We start from the raw sequence: 16218 nt of genomic DNA on the forward strand, positions 1-16218 counted from the left end.
TCAGTGAGTTTGGCATGCTATGGAGTGGGAACTGCCACTCTGCTCTCTCAAATTATGGATTTTGTAGATCAGATGCTGTTAAAGTGAGCAAAGCAATCTCTGTGTTCCTCTAAGGTCTTCATAAACATTAAGAAAACCTTTTCCCAATCCACTACTCAAGAGGTGCATGACAGGGAAATAAATATGGTACTTTTATTACATCTATTTCCCTATCACAGTAAGGAAGATCCACCAATTGAAAATCCATCAATTTCCTGCACTTATGAGGCAGACATCCTGTTCGGCCCAACATGCTGTATTTTCTTTCAAACCTCAGTGACAATCTTCCTCAGTGAGACCATTTCCTTACTTATGTAGGTCTCCATAGCATGCACTAAACTGAGATAAAGTCTTGAAAATTTCAAGTCACTTCCTCCTTTAGCTTAAGGGCAGACTCACCCTGGCGCTGCTTTTCTGTGGGTAACTCTGCAGGTATCATCTGCCTAGAACATGGCCTCTTACCTCCTGAAGGCTGAGGTCACTGCTTATCACCTCAGTCTTCCAAAAATCAGGTCCTCCTATTAAGTAATTATTAGTGAATGCACTCTAAAATATTGCTGCAATGAGTGCTCTTACTTCACAGATAACTCAGACAGGATTGTATCTGCTGCCCTTCAAGTAGGAATTTCCCCTCTGTTAAACTTATCCACCAGAGCTATTCCCGGTCACACAGTATAAAGTAACCTTGCCAGCAATTGCCAGGTACCCTCTGCTGCCCTGAACCTCCTCCATCCTGGGAACGAACAGTCTGAAACGTTATCCACAGAAGCAGTGGATTTGGGACTACATCAGAGAGAACTTCGAGTGTTTGACCTACAAATCCAGCAGGATTAATAACACACGGCAAATACATCCAACGCACAGGGAGCCTGCGGGCAACAGAGAGCGTGGAGATGCCTGCGACACATTGTGTTGCTAAGTTTAAGTCCGAGTGGCACAATGCAAATGCTTCCCATCAGCATCATTTTTTAAATTCAGCTTATATGTGTGGACAAGTTCTGGATAAAAACATACCGTGATTAAGTTCCCAGCAGTACAGTTACAGTCACATTGCAAACTACAGTTTCAGATAAATGAAAAGATGAAAACTGCACTTCTAGAAGTTACAAATAAGCCCTCATTGCCTCTACTCCAATTAACATGCCACACTTCCTCCTTCAATGTAGGTTTCTGTCAAAACCAAATATACAGTTACCTGGACAAATTTTGTGAATAACTGCACTTCTAATCCAGGAGTGCCCTTGATAAAATGCTACACATAAACCAAGTAACTGAGAAAGTCAATGGTCTTACTTAAAACTAAGTTTTTAGCATGATCTTTTCCATTAGATTTCAGTAATGTGGGTGAATATAGCAGAAAGCAGTACTAACCAAGTTATTACCAAGCTTTCTTTGTTCATAATTACAGTTGCTAGATATAAGCTAACTTTTAATGCATTTTAGACATTTTGTGTATTTGCTTTATGGTAACTGTGGCTGATGCTACCCTTTATCCTTACCTGTTATCCTTACTGGATAACATCACTGACTGGACTACACCTTCAGTGACCCAATGGGACATCCCTTTGCAGTAGAAACCTAGGAGATTCCTCCACTGACCTCTCTGTCTGCCATGACAAAACCACTGCCTTAGTTATAATTATCAAAGGCATGTGCCAAGCATGCTGTCAAATCATTCTGTGCCTTTGGCTCCCAGGACCTCATACATATACAGCATCTTCCATTGTAAAGGATTCCAAAGTGCTTTGCAAAATTTAGCTGATGTTTCAACTGCAACAGTTTATCTTCTGGCCAGAAACAAGAGATAGGATGGATTTATAGCAGTAAATGGGGATTACCTCTCCGCCGCTAGCAGAGCTTACCAGAAAGTCACACAATTATGTCAAATCGTTACTAGGAGAGTAGGTGAGCTTTCACCCTGTAACCTAAAAGGCAAAAAACACTTTGGAACCTTGTGGCCAACCCCCAGAGTAACAGTCCTGATTCCTTCTGTGTCTCCGTACTGCAAAACAATCCAGGGGCCTGTCATTTTCCAAAGCAAAATAGGAACCAGTTGAGGTTATCTAGGCAAAAGATCAAGAAAAATTCAAGCAGCAAACAATGTACTTCCAAGCCAAACAACAAGCGAAGTTCACAGACACTCTCTGCAAGGCTCTCGGAGAGCTTGGCCTGGGGAGGAAACCCTTCTCTCTGCAGACAGGGGCCTGTCGACTCAGCACCAGGAGACCGAATACAACCTCCCTTTGCGGCAGCGGCCAGGGGAGCAGCACAAAGGGCTGCTGCCACCGCGGCGCTTCTGAATGACAGCGGCCTCCAGCACCCCTCCTGCTGCCCGCGAGGGCCCAGGAAACCGAGTGCTTATTCATGACTTGGGCTCTGGCCATTTTCTGAGTTTCTCTCTGCATCCTCCAGTGCTCAGTATTTAACAATATCTTCTTTTAGCTTGTCTCTTGTCTGCCACTTCCACATTTAATTGCAAGTTCATGGGTATTAAGTGGCCTGCACAGCTGAACTAAGTCATCTTGATTTGAAGGCTCCCTTTCCTCATAAAAGGGGAAATACTTCTTTCTGTGTCTGTCTGTCTCTCTTTTTCATTTCCCTTTCCGTGGCCACCTTTTCCCTTCCCCCTCCCTGCTCTACAATTTTTCTCTTTCCTTTTCCCATCCCACATTTCTTTCTGTCTCTCTGTATAAATCAAATCCTTGCCACTCAGAGAAGTTGATGCGTGCAGGGAAGGGAAGACAAAGCTCTCAAACAAGCACCTGTCAGCGAAACAGTCCCCCCGGCTTCTGCAGGAATTTCTGGCCTGTGCCAAAGCCCACAGAAGACGACGACCAAACAACCCACTGCAATGCCTCACGCTACAGCCGTGTGCCAGCTGCTTCCTTTTAACTCACCTGAGCAGCCAGCAGCAGCAGAGCCCAGGTCAGTAAGAACTTAACTTTTGCAAAGGCAAGGGGACCTTTGTGTTGCAGAGCAAATTTCAAAGGAAAATATGGAAACCTAAGCTGTAACTTCTGTAATAGTTAACTATAGAGAAGCAACAGTAAGGAAGGTTACACACACATATCCCCAACATGCAAATGGTTTCCGAAAAGGGCTAAAGAAGTACTCCTATTTCCCCCACGCAATCTGAATTTTGCCTGCGGTGATGTAACTTTCTGCTCTCACTTACTGGCTTGGAATGATTTAATACTACTCTGTCTGTAGTAAAAAGAAGGAAATAGACACGGCAATAGGCGTCTGCTTGAAAGGAACTGGGGTTCATGGTGGGTTGAAACATTTCAGCAACTACATCAAAAAGGAAAAATCTGGTGCCAGAACCAAAAGCCAAAGTGAAACAACAACCATTGCTCAGTGAAACCTGAGACACAAAGCCTCAGAGTTAATTAACTAATTATGCCATATGTTAACCAAAACTTTACCTTTCTTCCATCTCCCCTCTTCTCATGTCCTCCAGACATCTACAACGCCATGACTTTATGCTCAGGGCAAAAATGGCAAGCCATAAAAATAAAGTCCATACGAATAAAATCATAAAAGGCAGATTTATGGAGTACATGTGCAAACTGCCAATGGAAAAGCACAGTAAAGCAGCAAATACACGATGATCCCAGCCCCCAGCCTCTGAAACTCTGCACTCGTTTCAGTCAACAGCGAGAGGACATTCGACTGCAGAATCAGAGCTGGCAAGAGCTCCTAAATCACCCCCTGCCGGGGCTCGAGACCGTCACCTGACACAGGAGTTATCAGACATTTGGGATGAAATGTCTTGCCCACTGAAAATGCTGGTTTTACTGAAGTTCAAAAAGTCCTTAGGAAAATGTTGTCTTAGAGTCACAGCATTCTTCTCGCACAAGAAAGAAAAAACAAACACAGCTTTGAACCAGAAGTTTGAAATTAAACTAATCTTGTTATAGGAAATTCCTGTGTTTTGGTCAAAAGCTTTCATACAGAAAAGAGAGAGTTATGATCTGAAGAAAAAAAAATCAGGAAAAAATTTAGCTTTTAACTAAGCTATACATCTGATGATACCAAGTTTCATTTCAAACAGTCTGCTTGGAAGAACCAGTTGAAGAATCTATTCAGTGTTAAAGAATCTATTCAACGGACTGGTGAAGATGAAATCTGTACTTTCAAAGGGGGGTGGGGAAAATCCATCCCACTTTCGGTATTATCCAGAACCTTCACTTTTTCAAAAATGTTAATGGAATTAAGACAACTTAATGTTTCAAGTCAGCCAAAACACTGGCAAATCTAATACCAGGCATCTCTTTCTGACTCCCTTTCTTCTTCCACATCCCCAAGCCCCTAAAAATTTGGCCCTTTCCCAAGGCACCACATTTGGAAATCCATGACAACTTCCCTGGTAGTAAAAGCAAAAATGACAGAAGCTGTAAGTAAATCTGGATAACGATCTGATTTCACGACATAACCCCAAAAATGGTTTGTTATATTTTACTCTGATTATTTAAAAAGCAACAAAGAAGGGAGGAGGCCTTCTCAGCAAGGGTCAGTACAGTACTGAGTGTTCTGCTGTGAGAAAACATAGTTGGCCGTATTTTTTAATATGCCTATTTTGGGTTTTGAGCCAATACTGACACAGAATTAGAAAACTCCCCCTAACTTTGGGGATCTTCATCATTTAAAATAGACATTTACAAAGTTTTCTCAGCATTACACTATACAAGATGGAAAAAAAGTCTATACTCTAAATCACCTGGCAGGGAAAACAGAAAGGCCAAACTCCTCCAATAAGCAAATGTGAATGTCAAGACTGCCCTCAGTTAGCATTACTTTGTTGTTTGGAAGAGGGAACTTTTAACAGCTTGTCACCATCAGGCTAGGATGGTGAGTCTTGGTAGGAAGAATGAGGCAGAAGTGACGACACTTCCACTGCCACGTAACAATTTTGACAAATAATCAGGTAGCGTTTCACAAACATCAGGAGTTTCTGGTGTCACAACTTCTTCCGGAGGCCAGCCTTGCTCATACGTTGTCTGAAGAGCTACGCAAGGCTTATTTGCTGGAAGGTTACGGAAACAGAGCAATCAAAAAGCTGCAACAGTAATGCAAAGCAACAAATCTTCGGCTCTTTTGCTCCAGGATAGAGTCTGGCCCTTCTTTTACAGAGTACTTGACACACTGTTAAGGTTTTGTATCTATTGAAACAGAGAAGCCAAATTGCCTTGCAATTCTACACATCAAAGCAGGTGCCTGAGGAGTGTATGTCAATAGCTGCTGGAAGTGGCCTGAAAAAAGGGATTTGGGGTTAGTGTCCTACATGTTTTGTGCAGTGCAGCACTGACAGCCAAAAGCAGTTTGCTAAGGTCCTCAATTCCCCTGAATTTATGAAAGGTGGTGGTGGGGGGGGATTGTGTTGCAGCTCTTTTCTTTGGCAATGTAACCACTGTGATTTGAAAGCTCGGCACAAAGGTCTCTCACACTAATTTGCCTTCACAATCACCATTATTCAGTTTTCTCAAGGCCAGCTATTGGTGGATTTAAATTTATGGACCAACCAGAGCTGTGTCCCATGAAGAGACATAGCTCAGGTTTACGATGGAAGAAGTCAACACCTCCCATGATCCCGCTGCTGGACTTCCAGTATCTCTGCCTACAAGAACAGGCAGCCAAACATACAAATTAACTGTTAAGGATCAACAATGAACTACATGACAGATGATAGAAAGCAGAGCCTGGCCAATCGTAAGGGTTTAGCCCTCTTTAAAATCACAACTTGGTTTTTTATTTGGTATTTTAATTCTTTGCCTTGTGGTTTCTGAGCTTTTTGAGTGCACATCCTCCAGCGTTTCCCATCAACTACGGGAGCTAGAAAGTGAATTTAAGAAATGAAAGCAGAGATTCCTCTGTGATCAGATGCTTTTAGCAGTTGGAACTCAGAAAAGAACCTGTGTGTCTTGAGATGTGCTAAGTCTTAAGAACTGCCAACTCTAACTCTCACACATATGCTCGCTCTACTAGCTGGTCGGAATTTGACTGAGGCACCGACTCCAGCAGACTTCGTTACACACCTCTGCTGTACAACTGGGATTTCTTTATTCTGTTCTCTGAAGACAAAACCTTGCAAAACTAAAGCTATCAGAGATCCCCTCAAGGCCCTCTATGACAGTGTGCAGGCTCAAGAAAAAAAAATGCTATGGCATACTCCAAATATGCTATTCTTTCAGTCTGGAGAACAGAGGGAAGCACATAAAGAGAGAAAGAGGGGGAAAAAAGGAAATGAGACAGCAAGAATGATATGAGATTAACTCCACAAGAAACTGAGACAGGATAGTGGGTGAACTGAGAGTGAACATATCCAGTCAGCACACGTATCGGTAAATGTGCCATCAGAGAAACCACAATCAAATGTCTCTCGGTACAAAGCTAGGAATTAATGTTAATGGTATAATTGTCATTTTACTACATATCACAAAATTATATTTTATTCTCATTAAGCTAAAAGAGCATTAAGCCTCTCACAAATTATGATGTCAAAATAACAATTAAGTCTAAGTAGCTTTTCGACACTCACAGCCTGCGCTACTCTGGCAAACAAAAAGGATCCAATCCCACTGACTCGAGGCATTTAAGGAAAGGCAATTTTGGTAGAGCAAAAATAACCTGCAGTCTTGAAAGGAGATCTCCTGAAAACAGCCTATTGGGCATATGCTCAGGCAGATCGTATCTTGCGAACAGATTTCAGAAGCAGACCTTAGAAAACAGCACCATCTGGATCAAATTTGCAACTCTATCCATAAATAAGAAGGGACATCTTATGGCACCACTGCAAGTGTATTTATAAAGTGTGCGAATATCAGGCTGAGAGGCAGGAACGCTAAAGGGAAAATGCTGTCTACAAGAGTGAAAAAGGCAGCTGTACTGCTAAGGAAGTGGTGTGAGGAAGTCACTTCATGGCATAATGAAGCCAGCCAGGATAAAGATGACTGGAAACGAGACAGACAGATGCCAACAGTGTTTTAAGAAGGTGAAACCAGCCAGGTTCTGGAGCCCAACTGTGACTTAGGAACAACAGGCGAAATTCTCTCCTCTGCACTGCCAGCCTCCACGCCAGCGCGGTGCTCCTCTGTGCAGAGCCAGGCACGCAGGGAAGGCTGACAGGCAGCGTCTAGTTCCCCCAGGAGGATCTGCAAAGAGACTTTCAATGTACAATTGAAAACGGTCCAGTGATGTACATCTTCGAGAATCCAGGCAGACAAAACATGCTGTTAGCTTTTTCACCCAAGCAACTAGCCAGAAGTTTGGGGGAGTTGCGCATTCTTTGAGTCAGAAGGAGAAACCGCCTCACAAAGTTAGGTGATTCTGCTTATCTACAACAATACACAAAGTCTTGTTTCTATGAATATGTCGAGAATCAAACAACCAGAGACAGAGACTATTCTATCAGCACTTAGCTCAAAACCTCTCAGCTTCTTCTCAGGCTCTTCCCATGTTTTTAATGAGACTAATTGCAAGGAGCTTGCATGTTCTGCCTGACAAAGTATGGTCCCAAATTAACTTAATTCTGGTAAAAGCTGCTGGATCCAACAGTAATTTTCATTTTTTAGGTGAGCAGACAGCTATACACGAACAGTGGTAAACTAAACCTTCTTGAAGCTCTAGGAGCCAGGAAATGCATAACATGATCTTAAGTGATCTAGTTACTGGACAAAAGAATGGCACGTAATTGGAAACTATTTGCAAATCACTGGTACAACAGGCCACTTCTACTTTAAAAGAGCTGAGCAAGGAGCAACCAGGGGAACTGAGAGTCTGGAACATAAAAGAGTGAGAAACAAAACTGGAATACACGAGAAGGAACAAAAGTGCACTGGAATAGAATAGCTAGACGAGATTCCTAGGCAGAGAGTAGGAAGATCAAGATTGAATTTGCAGAAAAAGTTTTCCCAGAGCCTCTGTAAGAAAACACTAATACATCCACCCACAATACTATAAACAAGAAAAACACACAGGGAGTTGTAAACCACATAATTGTGCCCCTCGTATGATGGAAGATATTAGCATTCTGACAGTTGCGGTACTAAAAATTCTACTGTTGATCTGTTTGATGCAAAGATAGTTTAAACCTAACTGATTTTTTTCAGGTAAGAATGCAACAGAACAGGGAGAAAGTCTTCTGAAATATTCTGATTTTAAAACATATTTTAAAAGCTCACTTCAGTAGACTTTGGCTATTGTTACGTTAGGTCAGAGCTTCCAAGCACAACATACAGATTGCTACAAAATCTTTAGACCACTATATTTGGGGAGGACACCTGAAACCAGAAATAAAAGAACTTGTCCAGCAAAAGGGAATGATCTAGGCACTGATTTTACATGATTAATCTCCTCCGCATGCAAAACATGTACCTAGTATCACAAGATGTCACCCATCATACTCTTCCCACTTGTGTTTGGTAACAACGCCTTAAAAACTGCATTCTATATTCTGACTTCGGGGAAATTCTAGTTCCAAGATTACTTTTGATTCACTTGTTTTTTTATTACTTTTCCAAAAAGAAAGAAAAACTTGTGTGTCTCTAAGGTTTCGCTTTGCTTTTTAAAATCGCTAGCCTTTTGAAGAAGTCAGGGTGAAATGTTTAGGGTGACTTTCAAAACTAAGCCACATTCACTTTGCTAAGGACTGGAGTGGTTTAAGACTTCACCACCCCTACTACTTGGTTCCCACTTCTCTGCTGGAAGTCATCGTGCCTGCTCTCAGTCAGTCTGTGCGAGCGACTCCTTTGCTTCAACATAGCGTCAGCCAGCTTAGTTCCAGTCCCACCAAAGGGACACTCTGAGCCAAACTCACCCACTTTTGACGTAGGTGGATTAAAGAGCCTTCACGTATTTTAACAAAACCAAAAGGATGAGGGTTGAAAATACAAAGTAAGGTAAGAGGAAATAATCAGAAAGGGAAATCGCCTAAAAGGAATTAAAAAAAGAAAAAAAAAAAAAGCTTTGACTAATTTCTCTTCACTTTTTTAAAAATCAAAGAACGAAGGAAAATAAAACCAGGAAAGATCAGAATTCCTCCCTTACTCCAAGGCAGGAGCACAATATCTATCTCACTTCTGGCAGAAGTTTGTCTAATTCATTCTTAATGAAAACTGGTTTTGGACACCTCACAACCTTCACTTTCTATCTATTCCAGTACTTCACTATCCTGCCCTTTTGAAAGCATCTCCTTATTTCTTTAATCTGTATTCCACTTGCTGCAATTTAAGCCCATTATTTCTTGTTCTATCAACTGTGGATACACAGAAGTTTTCTCCCTTCATCACTGCAAGTCTATTTTGAAGCCTATTATCAAGTCCTCTCAGACTTCTGTTTTCCAGTCCAAACAACCCAAAGTCATTCAAGTTTATGCTTCAGAAAATTCACAACTTGTGAAGCTCAGTGCACAAAACTAGACATCATCCTTTTAAACAAAGAACTTCAGTAATAAAATGTAGTTCAGAAGTTAAGAATACCTGTACTGCTAAAAACTGAAAAAATAAGAATTTACTACTTATTCCTGATTTTTAACAGTATCACATTAACTCATGAGCTTTCCAAAATTTGGTAATTCTTCCTTTTTAGTCCATTAATTTCTCCCCTTATTTACATTATCTCTGTCTTCCCTGTGATGATGTCTGTCACAGACACAAACAAAGAACGGGCAATGGTATTCAGCTATTTATTTAGTAAACTACTACTATTTCCATGCTTTTCTTCTGAAGAGCCAAAAGGAGGCTGCATACACTGACTGGCATGGTGTCCCAACAGTACATTCTGTGACCCCAGACAGGGAAATACGGATCGGCGCCACGTTCTCATATACAAGATTAGAGTTTGCACAAAGGAAAGGGCACGAAGAAGTATGCCAGCCAAACAGCATTTCAGTTTCTTCTGATGCTAAAAGCTCTTCAGTTACATGCTTTAAGAAAAAGTAAATCTCACTTTCTCAGTCCTCTGATTGGATCACTTAGTCTTTTTCTTCCCTTTTCAAAAACCCTTTCTTCCCATTTTCTTGGAGGGGCAGGCCTATGCCTTACTGTGCCTACTCTTTGCTTTACTGTGAGCTAATCTGTTCTCCAACAGAGAGCTATTGAGCTATCGCCCAGAAAAGAAAGAAGCTTCCCTGTCAATTCCCTCCTGCCCAGCCCTTGGACTGATCTTGCTACTGTGTTTGAGTTATTTCTGCTTCTGAGGAACCGCTGCCTCAGTTTCCTCCACTGATTTGTAGAATTCCTTTTTCCTTCTTAAATTTTGTTAATCAGTACAAATTGATATTTCTACATCATTCCCAGCACTCAACAGAATCTGTACCTCCCTGACATTTTAGTAAATGAAATATTTTCATATTAGTGTATGAAAAAATAGCAAATCCTTTATTGCTGAAGAAGCAGCCTCTGCAACTGGAGAACTGGAGATCTAGAAAGCACAGATAAGCCACAGAGGAAAAGCATCATCATCTAATATTTAGCATCACACACTTAATGCATGAATACTTTCCATAACTCACTCCAGACTCTGCCAAGGTTTCCAGCTCATGCATGCTTTAAGAGTTGGTACCACACATCAGTAGATTAAGAATTTGGAGTTATGACTGCTATGTAAACCCATCAAGACTCCACTTGAATCAATAAGAGCCAAGAATTAACTGCCAAGAAACATGAATACCATAACTCTACCATAGTCTAGAAGGTACATCACATTAATATGCAGGGGAAGAATATGTGCTGTGAGAGGGACTATTCTGGCATCTGTTTAAGAAACTAAAAGCATAAACACTAAGATCATTTTGGATAGATAGTAATGGACACTGCTTCAATTTAGCAGCAATTTACTGCTAACCAAGATGTTTAGGTAGGAAGACAGAGCCAATAGTCTAGCCAAACCTGCTCTTTTACTGTTCCTGAGCAGTAAGGGAGGGCACAGCACTCTCCTACCACAGAGCATGTGGGCTTGATGCCCTAGCAAGGCAGAGACCTGCACACAACACTTTTTACACTGGTACAAACCTAACTGAATCCTTTCCCCTCTTCTCTTCTGCATTTACTACTTATTACGCAGAAGACCAATTTCAGAAACATTTCACAAACTCCTGCTTTTGTAACCCTCTGCCTGCAGGATTCAGTTTGTAGACCTATGCATAGTCTTTAAACTCAGCCGAATCTGAAACATATAAAGACATTGTTTTGCTAAGCCATCTTATTGCCATCTTTACATCTTTGGGTATATATTTCCTTTACAAACAAAATGACTGAGGTCTTTTACATGAAGGAAAAAAGATACTTTATTTCTCAAATCACACCCTTCTCTTGTTTACTGCCTTGGAGGCTAAAAACAGTACTAGAGGCACTTTGAGAAGGGCTATTTTATGCTACAACTGCTGTATAGGCAGCTCCAGTCAGAGCTGGCAAACAAACAGTAGGGACAGACGAATCCAGGAAAAAGCATGGTTTTATGCAAGTCACTCTAAAAATAACAAAAATACCAAGGGGAGGTGGAAAAAAAAATCTGACCTATGCCTCTGAAGAACTGGCTATAAATGAACAGTTTATCAGAGTTCTCCCATAATCCTGAGTCAGGAGTCCTTTATAGGATTACTTGCCTCCAGTTCTGGACCAACAGAAACGTCTGACTGATAAAAATTGAGCTTAAATATTTCTATGCCTTTTTGTCTCATAATAAGACCCCCTCCACATTCACACATTTATCTATAACAAGAAATAGAAGAATGTCAAAATGGCATTTCATGGTTACTCTCCATCTTCCTCCTGAAAAATATTATGCTCAAAACAAATGAGAATATCTTCACTTGGTTATGAAATGCTGGTAGGCAGAATACTACATACCTCATGCAGATCTCACTTCAGTGCTGATTAAAGAAAGATGTGGAGAGAGAACTTGCAGCACATTTGAAATTAATCTGAAAACAATATGCAGCTTTTCTCTTCCTTTGCCCCCATTCCAGCAAAGAGAATAACCCTCCCAACAAGGGCAAAGTGTCATAAAAGGATTGCCTCACGAAGCCCAAGAACACACAATCCCTATTTTCTGGAAAGTGCTATTAAGGAGATCTACATACCATGAAGCATCAAATCTTCTTCCAATTGTCCCAAGGTAAAAGTCACCCTTTTGGAGAGGCATCCCAGAATCATGACTGCGTTCACAGAGCCTCAGAAGAAAGGTATGCTGCAGATGATGCTGGGAATCCCTATGCTGTGGGTGGTCCTGGTGGATGGCATCCTACAACCTAACCAAAAGTTTCTAAAGGCAGCATTAGGGTTGCTTTATAAGGGCAAGGAAGTCTGAGAGCTGAACACCTTGTTACCAAAACATGTAACAACACCCTGGCAAACTTGTAATAGGTTCCAGTTACTGCCTACTGTTCACAATGCTAGGAAGGAGAGACTTTAAGGTAGTTTAAAAGCATTTAAAAGGTTTATAAAAAGGTGGGTGAAGACACAGATGATTGAGCCAGATTCTACTTTAATTCAGACTAAAATGGATAGGTAATAAGTCTCTAAAGAAGCTTTGCAATGAAAAGATCGAGAGATTTCTGACTAATGATACACCAGCTGCAGCACTAGCGACAGAGTAAACCCAAGCCCAAATTACTCCTCCCCCATATAAAAAAACCTAGGGAATTTGTTTCCATTTTTTCTTAAAGTAGCAACTGTTCTGACCAATTCCAGCAGTTCAGCTGCAACTTGTTCACACAGCAAATATAAAAAATAATAATCTAAGAAAACATAAGCAGACTAAGAGAGCAGAGACTTCTATTACCTTTCCTCCTTTAAAGTTTCCACTCAATATCATCTGTATTTTAAATTTCGCAATTCCAGAAACCAAGCTCTCTCTTACGGCACAAGTTCACTGCAGATGACTCAGGCAACCAGCACTGGCTTGGAGGAGCCATCTGAGCTCAGCCTAGAGGCAAGCAACCATACAGCAAGGCAGTTCACAACAGAGGAGTTCTGGCAAATACGGGGCCCCAGGTGTCTTCCCTGCCACTTTCCTAGTGTTTACTGTCTAGAGTATGTGTGGCAGAAGAGCCAAATGCCTAATCCTCAGCCGCCGCCAACCCCCCTCCCCCCTGTCACCATCCTACAGATAACTGTAAACTGCCAGTTAACATGCGTTTGGGCTAAAGACTGACTCACATCTGCAAACTGATTTAAGTGAGATGGCTGAAGCCGACTACTATCCTCTACTTTCTCTTCCTTCCTCTCCTGAAGGTTACACCTTCTCAGACAATGCTGCGCAGAATGTATATCTGTTCCCTAAGCTCTGCCCTCTACAACTCAATATTTAAGCATTTAAACAAACCACTGCAGATTTAAATTTGTATTTATACATTGAGCTGTAGCTCAATGTGTAGCAGCTAAGGATACAAACTCCTGGCATCCATTCAAACCATGGGATATCAACTTCTAGGAGAGGAGCAGGGTGGCAACTGTTATGGTCACCCTGTTTATACATGCCCACAAACACAAGTCAAAGCCCTGAGCTGTGCACCAAAGCAGAACACACGGGAACACCTCCTGTTTGGTCTACTCTGCTCAAAGGTAATGACGTTACTCTACTCAAAGGTAACAATGTAACAGAGAATCCAGGAAAACCGGGTATCACAGTAGCCTGGTAAATTCAAATGCTTGCAATGGTCACCAAATACCAAAATTATAATGCCAGAGTATTCACAAGATTAATTTGGTATTCCAGTCTGCACCAATAAGTGTGTGCATGTGTGTGTGTGTGTGTGTGTGTGTGTGTCTGTCTGTCCATCAAGCCATGCAAATAGTATCACCTCCCTGCTCCAGCAGTAAGGACAGGGAGATGGAAAGCAGAATGTTTTCTCCTTTTGTTCCCCTTGGACAGAGTTACTTCTCCTCCTCATAACCTGCTGGAGTGCAGCAGAATTGAAACATGTGGGGTCAAAAAAGAGCACGTGATATGGGAAACACAGAAGATAGGACAGCGTGTTAAGGTGTCAGGATGCTAAATTAAGGAAAGCAGATGAAAAACATTAACACCATCTTGGGCTGCAGTCCTCATCATATGAGGTCCCTCAGGAATGACTTTTGGCTTTCTAAAGAGATTAGATCAGCTGGGCTAAGAGGAAAGGAAAGTAATGTTCCAATGGTGAGACCTCCCCCTGTCCCTAAACCACTCTTCCCTTGGTTTCTTATTCAAAAGAGTTAATAGTGTCATGTTACTCAGAGATATGTTATGGTACTGTTTTAGTTTTGGTAGTGCACTAGTTTGCAATGGTATCACCCACCTTCACTATGGAGTGGTGGCCTCTAACAGAGTCAGAGCTCATAAACCAAAGTCTTCTTACATGAACATAAAGAGGATTGCCACTCAACAAAAGGCTTGGCTGAAGATGCATCTTTAAAATGAAAGGAAGGAAGGTAGGTGAAGCCTTGCAAGATCAGAGTTGGATAGAGAGGTCAAAAACATACTAGAAATACAACCCCTTGTCCTAAGGGATGTGTTTGTGCAGTGGATTTAAAGATTCAACTAATTCAATTCCTTGTCAAAATATAAATCTGAATCTTGAAGCTGAAAATTTCATGAGAATAAACTTCCTTTTCGTGGTACCTCTGAATTTCCACCCCCCACCCCCACCCACCCACCAAAATCAAGAAGTGAAGGAAGCCACACAAGTGAAACATTCTGCACACTGACATTTGTAACTAAACTTTTTTCCAAATCTTCCTTTGGATTCAGTTTGGCCTCAGCCAGCTTTTACGCTGTTGGAGCAGGCTGGCCTTTCCAAGTGAAGACAAGGGCATTACCAATAGTATGTTCAAACCACTGACATTTTCACTTCATTTCTGTCTTTTACTCCCTTTGTGCTCAATATGGGCTTGACTGTGGAACTCAGGGTTGCACTTACTGCTTAAAAAAGTGCTTCTGCATGATGTTGAGAAGAGTTAGTTTCAGCTGCTAACAGACACACAAGCAGAGTAGGCAAGCACGAAATAACCAGATGTCTGAGTGTTTGCACTTGCACTTGTTGAGATTCTAGCATAAGCACAACTGCTCAGACAACTGCCACTGAGTAATTCTGAGACATAATTTAGCTTCTTTATTTACATTTTTATTATTCACTGAAAGTAGTGGGAAGCGGCTGACTGGCAATTCCTGAAGAGCCAAGGCCCGTGTCCTACACCCTGTGTTCACATCAAAGGGCAAGAGCAGGAAGGCTCTCCTAGCACAGACACCTCTATCCCACAGAGGCACTCCCAGGACTGGAGAAGTGTTAATGCCTCCCATCTCCACTGACCCTTGGTCTGTGTACAGAGATCATCAATACTGTTCTGGTTATGCCTACGAGCCCCCTTCGAGCTAAGCTAAGACCACCAATTCATTGGGTGCTAACTGCCAAGGATGTGTCAGCTGGTTGCCAGAAGACTGAATCCAAGAATTAAAATAGTCATACTTTTTCCATGAAAGAGATGTGTTGCTTGTGTGACGTGTCTCATTCTGATTTTTCCTCTAAAAGAGGTAAGGAAATGGAGACAGGATATTTAGTCTCAGTTCCTAGCTCTATCGGTTATTTCCGCTGCAACTTTTGGATAAGTCATTTTGCTGTTCTGTGCCTCGCTTTCTCCTTCTGCTAAATGCTGATTTTCTACTTTTGAGAGACTACAAATGAAAAACTGCTGCATAAACATAGATGGGTATCTTTATTCTTAATGCACTTCAAAGCAAAATCTTCTTCTCTAAGTAAAATAGCCTTTCTGAGACTTTCCTTTCCCCTCAGTTAAGCTGTTTTGTGATACCATGCTGCCCCAGCAGCTCACTCAGAACCACATTAAAAGAGAACTGATGTCATACACCCTCCAAACACACACCACCTGGACACAGCAACTGCTGCCGCTGCAATTTAATTCTTGCCGGCTGAGTGCAATTTTCAGTTCCTCTGGTTATGTGCTGTAAAATTTTGATTCATACTTTCAAATATTGTGGCTTTTCTTTTGCAATCACTTAAGAAAGATGCATCGGTCTCTGTTGTGCAAAAGGATCTCCTATGACACACACACACAGCATACACAGTATAATGGACAAAACCAGTCAAAAGGCTGCTTATTTTAGACTTATTTTATAGCAAGATGCATGTTAAGCTGTTTTTAAATGGGGAAGGAAACAGAGGTCAGAGTGAAATTCCCAAATGTG

The 16218-nt window shown here is 41.5% G+C and overlaps 1 protein-coding gene across 6 annotated transcripts in view; it reads right to left on the reverse strand.

Moving 5' to 3' along the window:
• The window catches only part of PREX1 (phosphatidylinositol-3,4,5-trisphosphate dependent Rac exchange factor 1), a 171796-nt gene that overhangs the window by 143785 nt on the left and 11793 nt on the right, over positions 1-16218 (reverse strand). The window lies entirely within an intron of this gene.

The sequence above is a fragment of the Rhea pennata genome, chromosome 16, assembly GCF_028389875.1.
Source record: "Rhea pennata isolate bPtePen1 chromosome 16, bPtePen1.pri, whole genome shotgun sequence".
NCBI classification, from domain to species: Eukaryota; Metazoa; Chordata; class Aves; order Rheiformes; family Rheidae; genus Rhea; species Rhea pennata.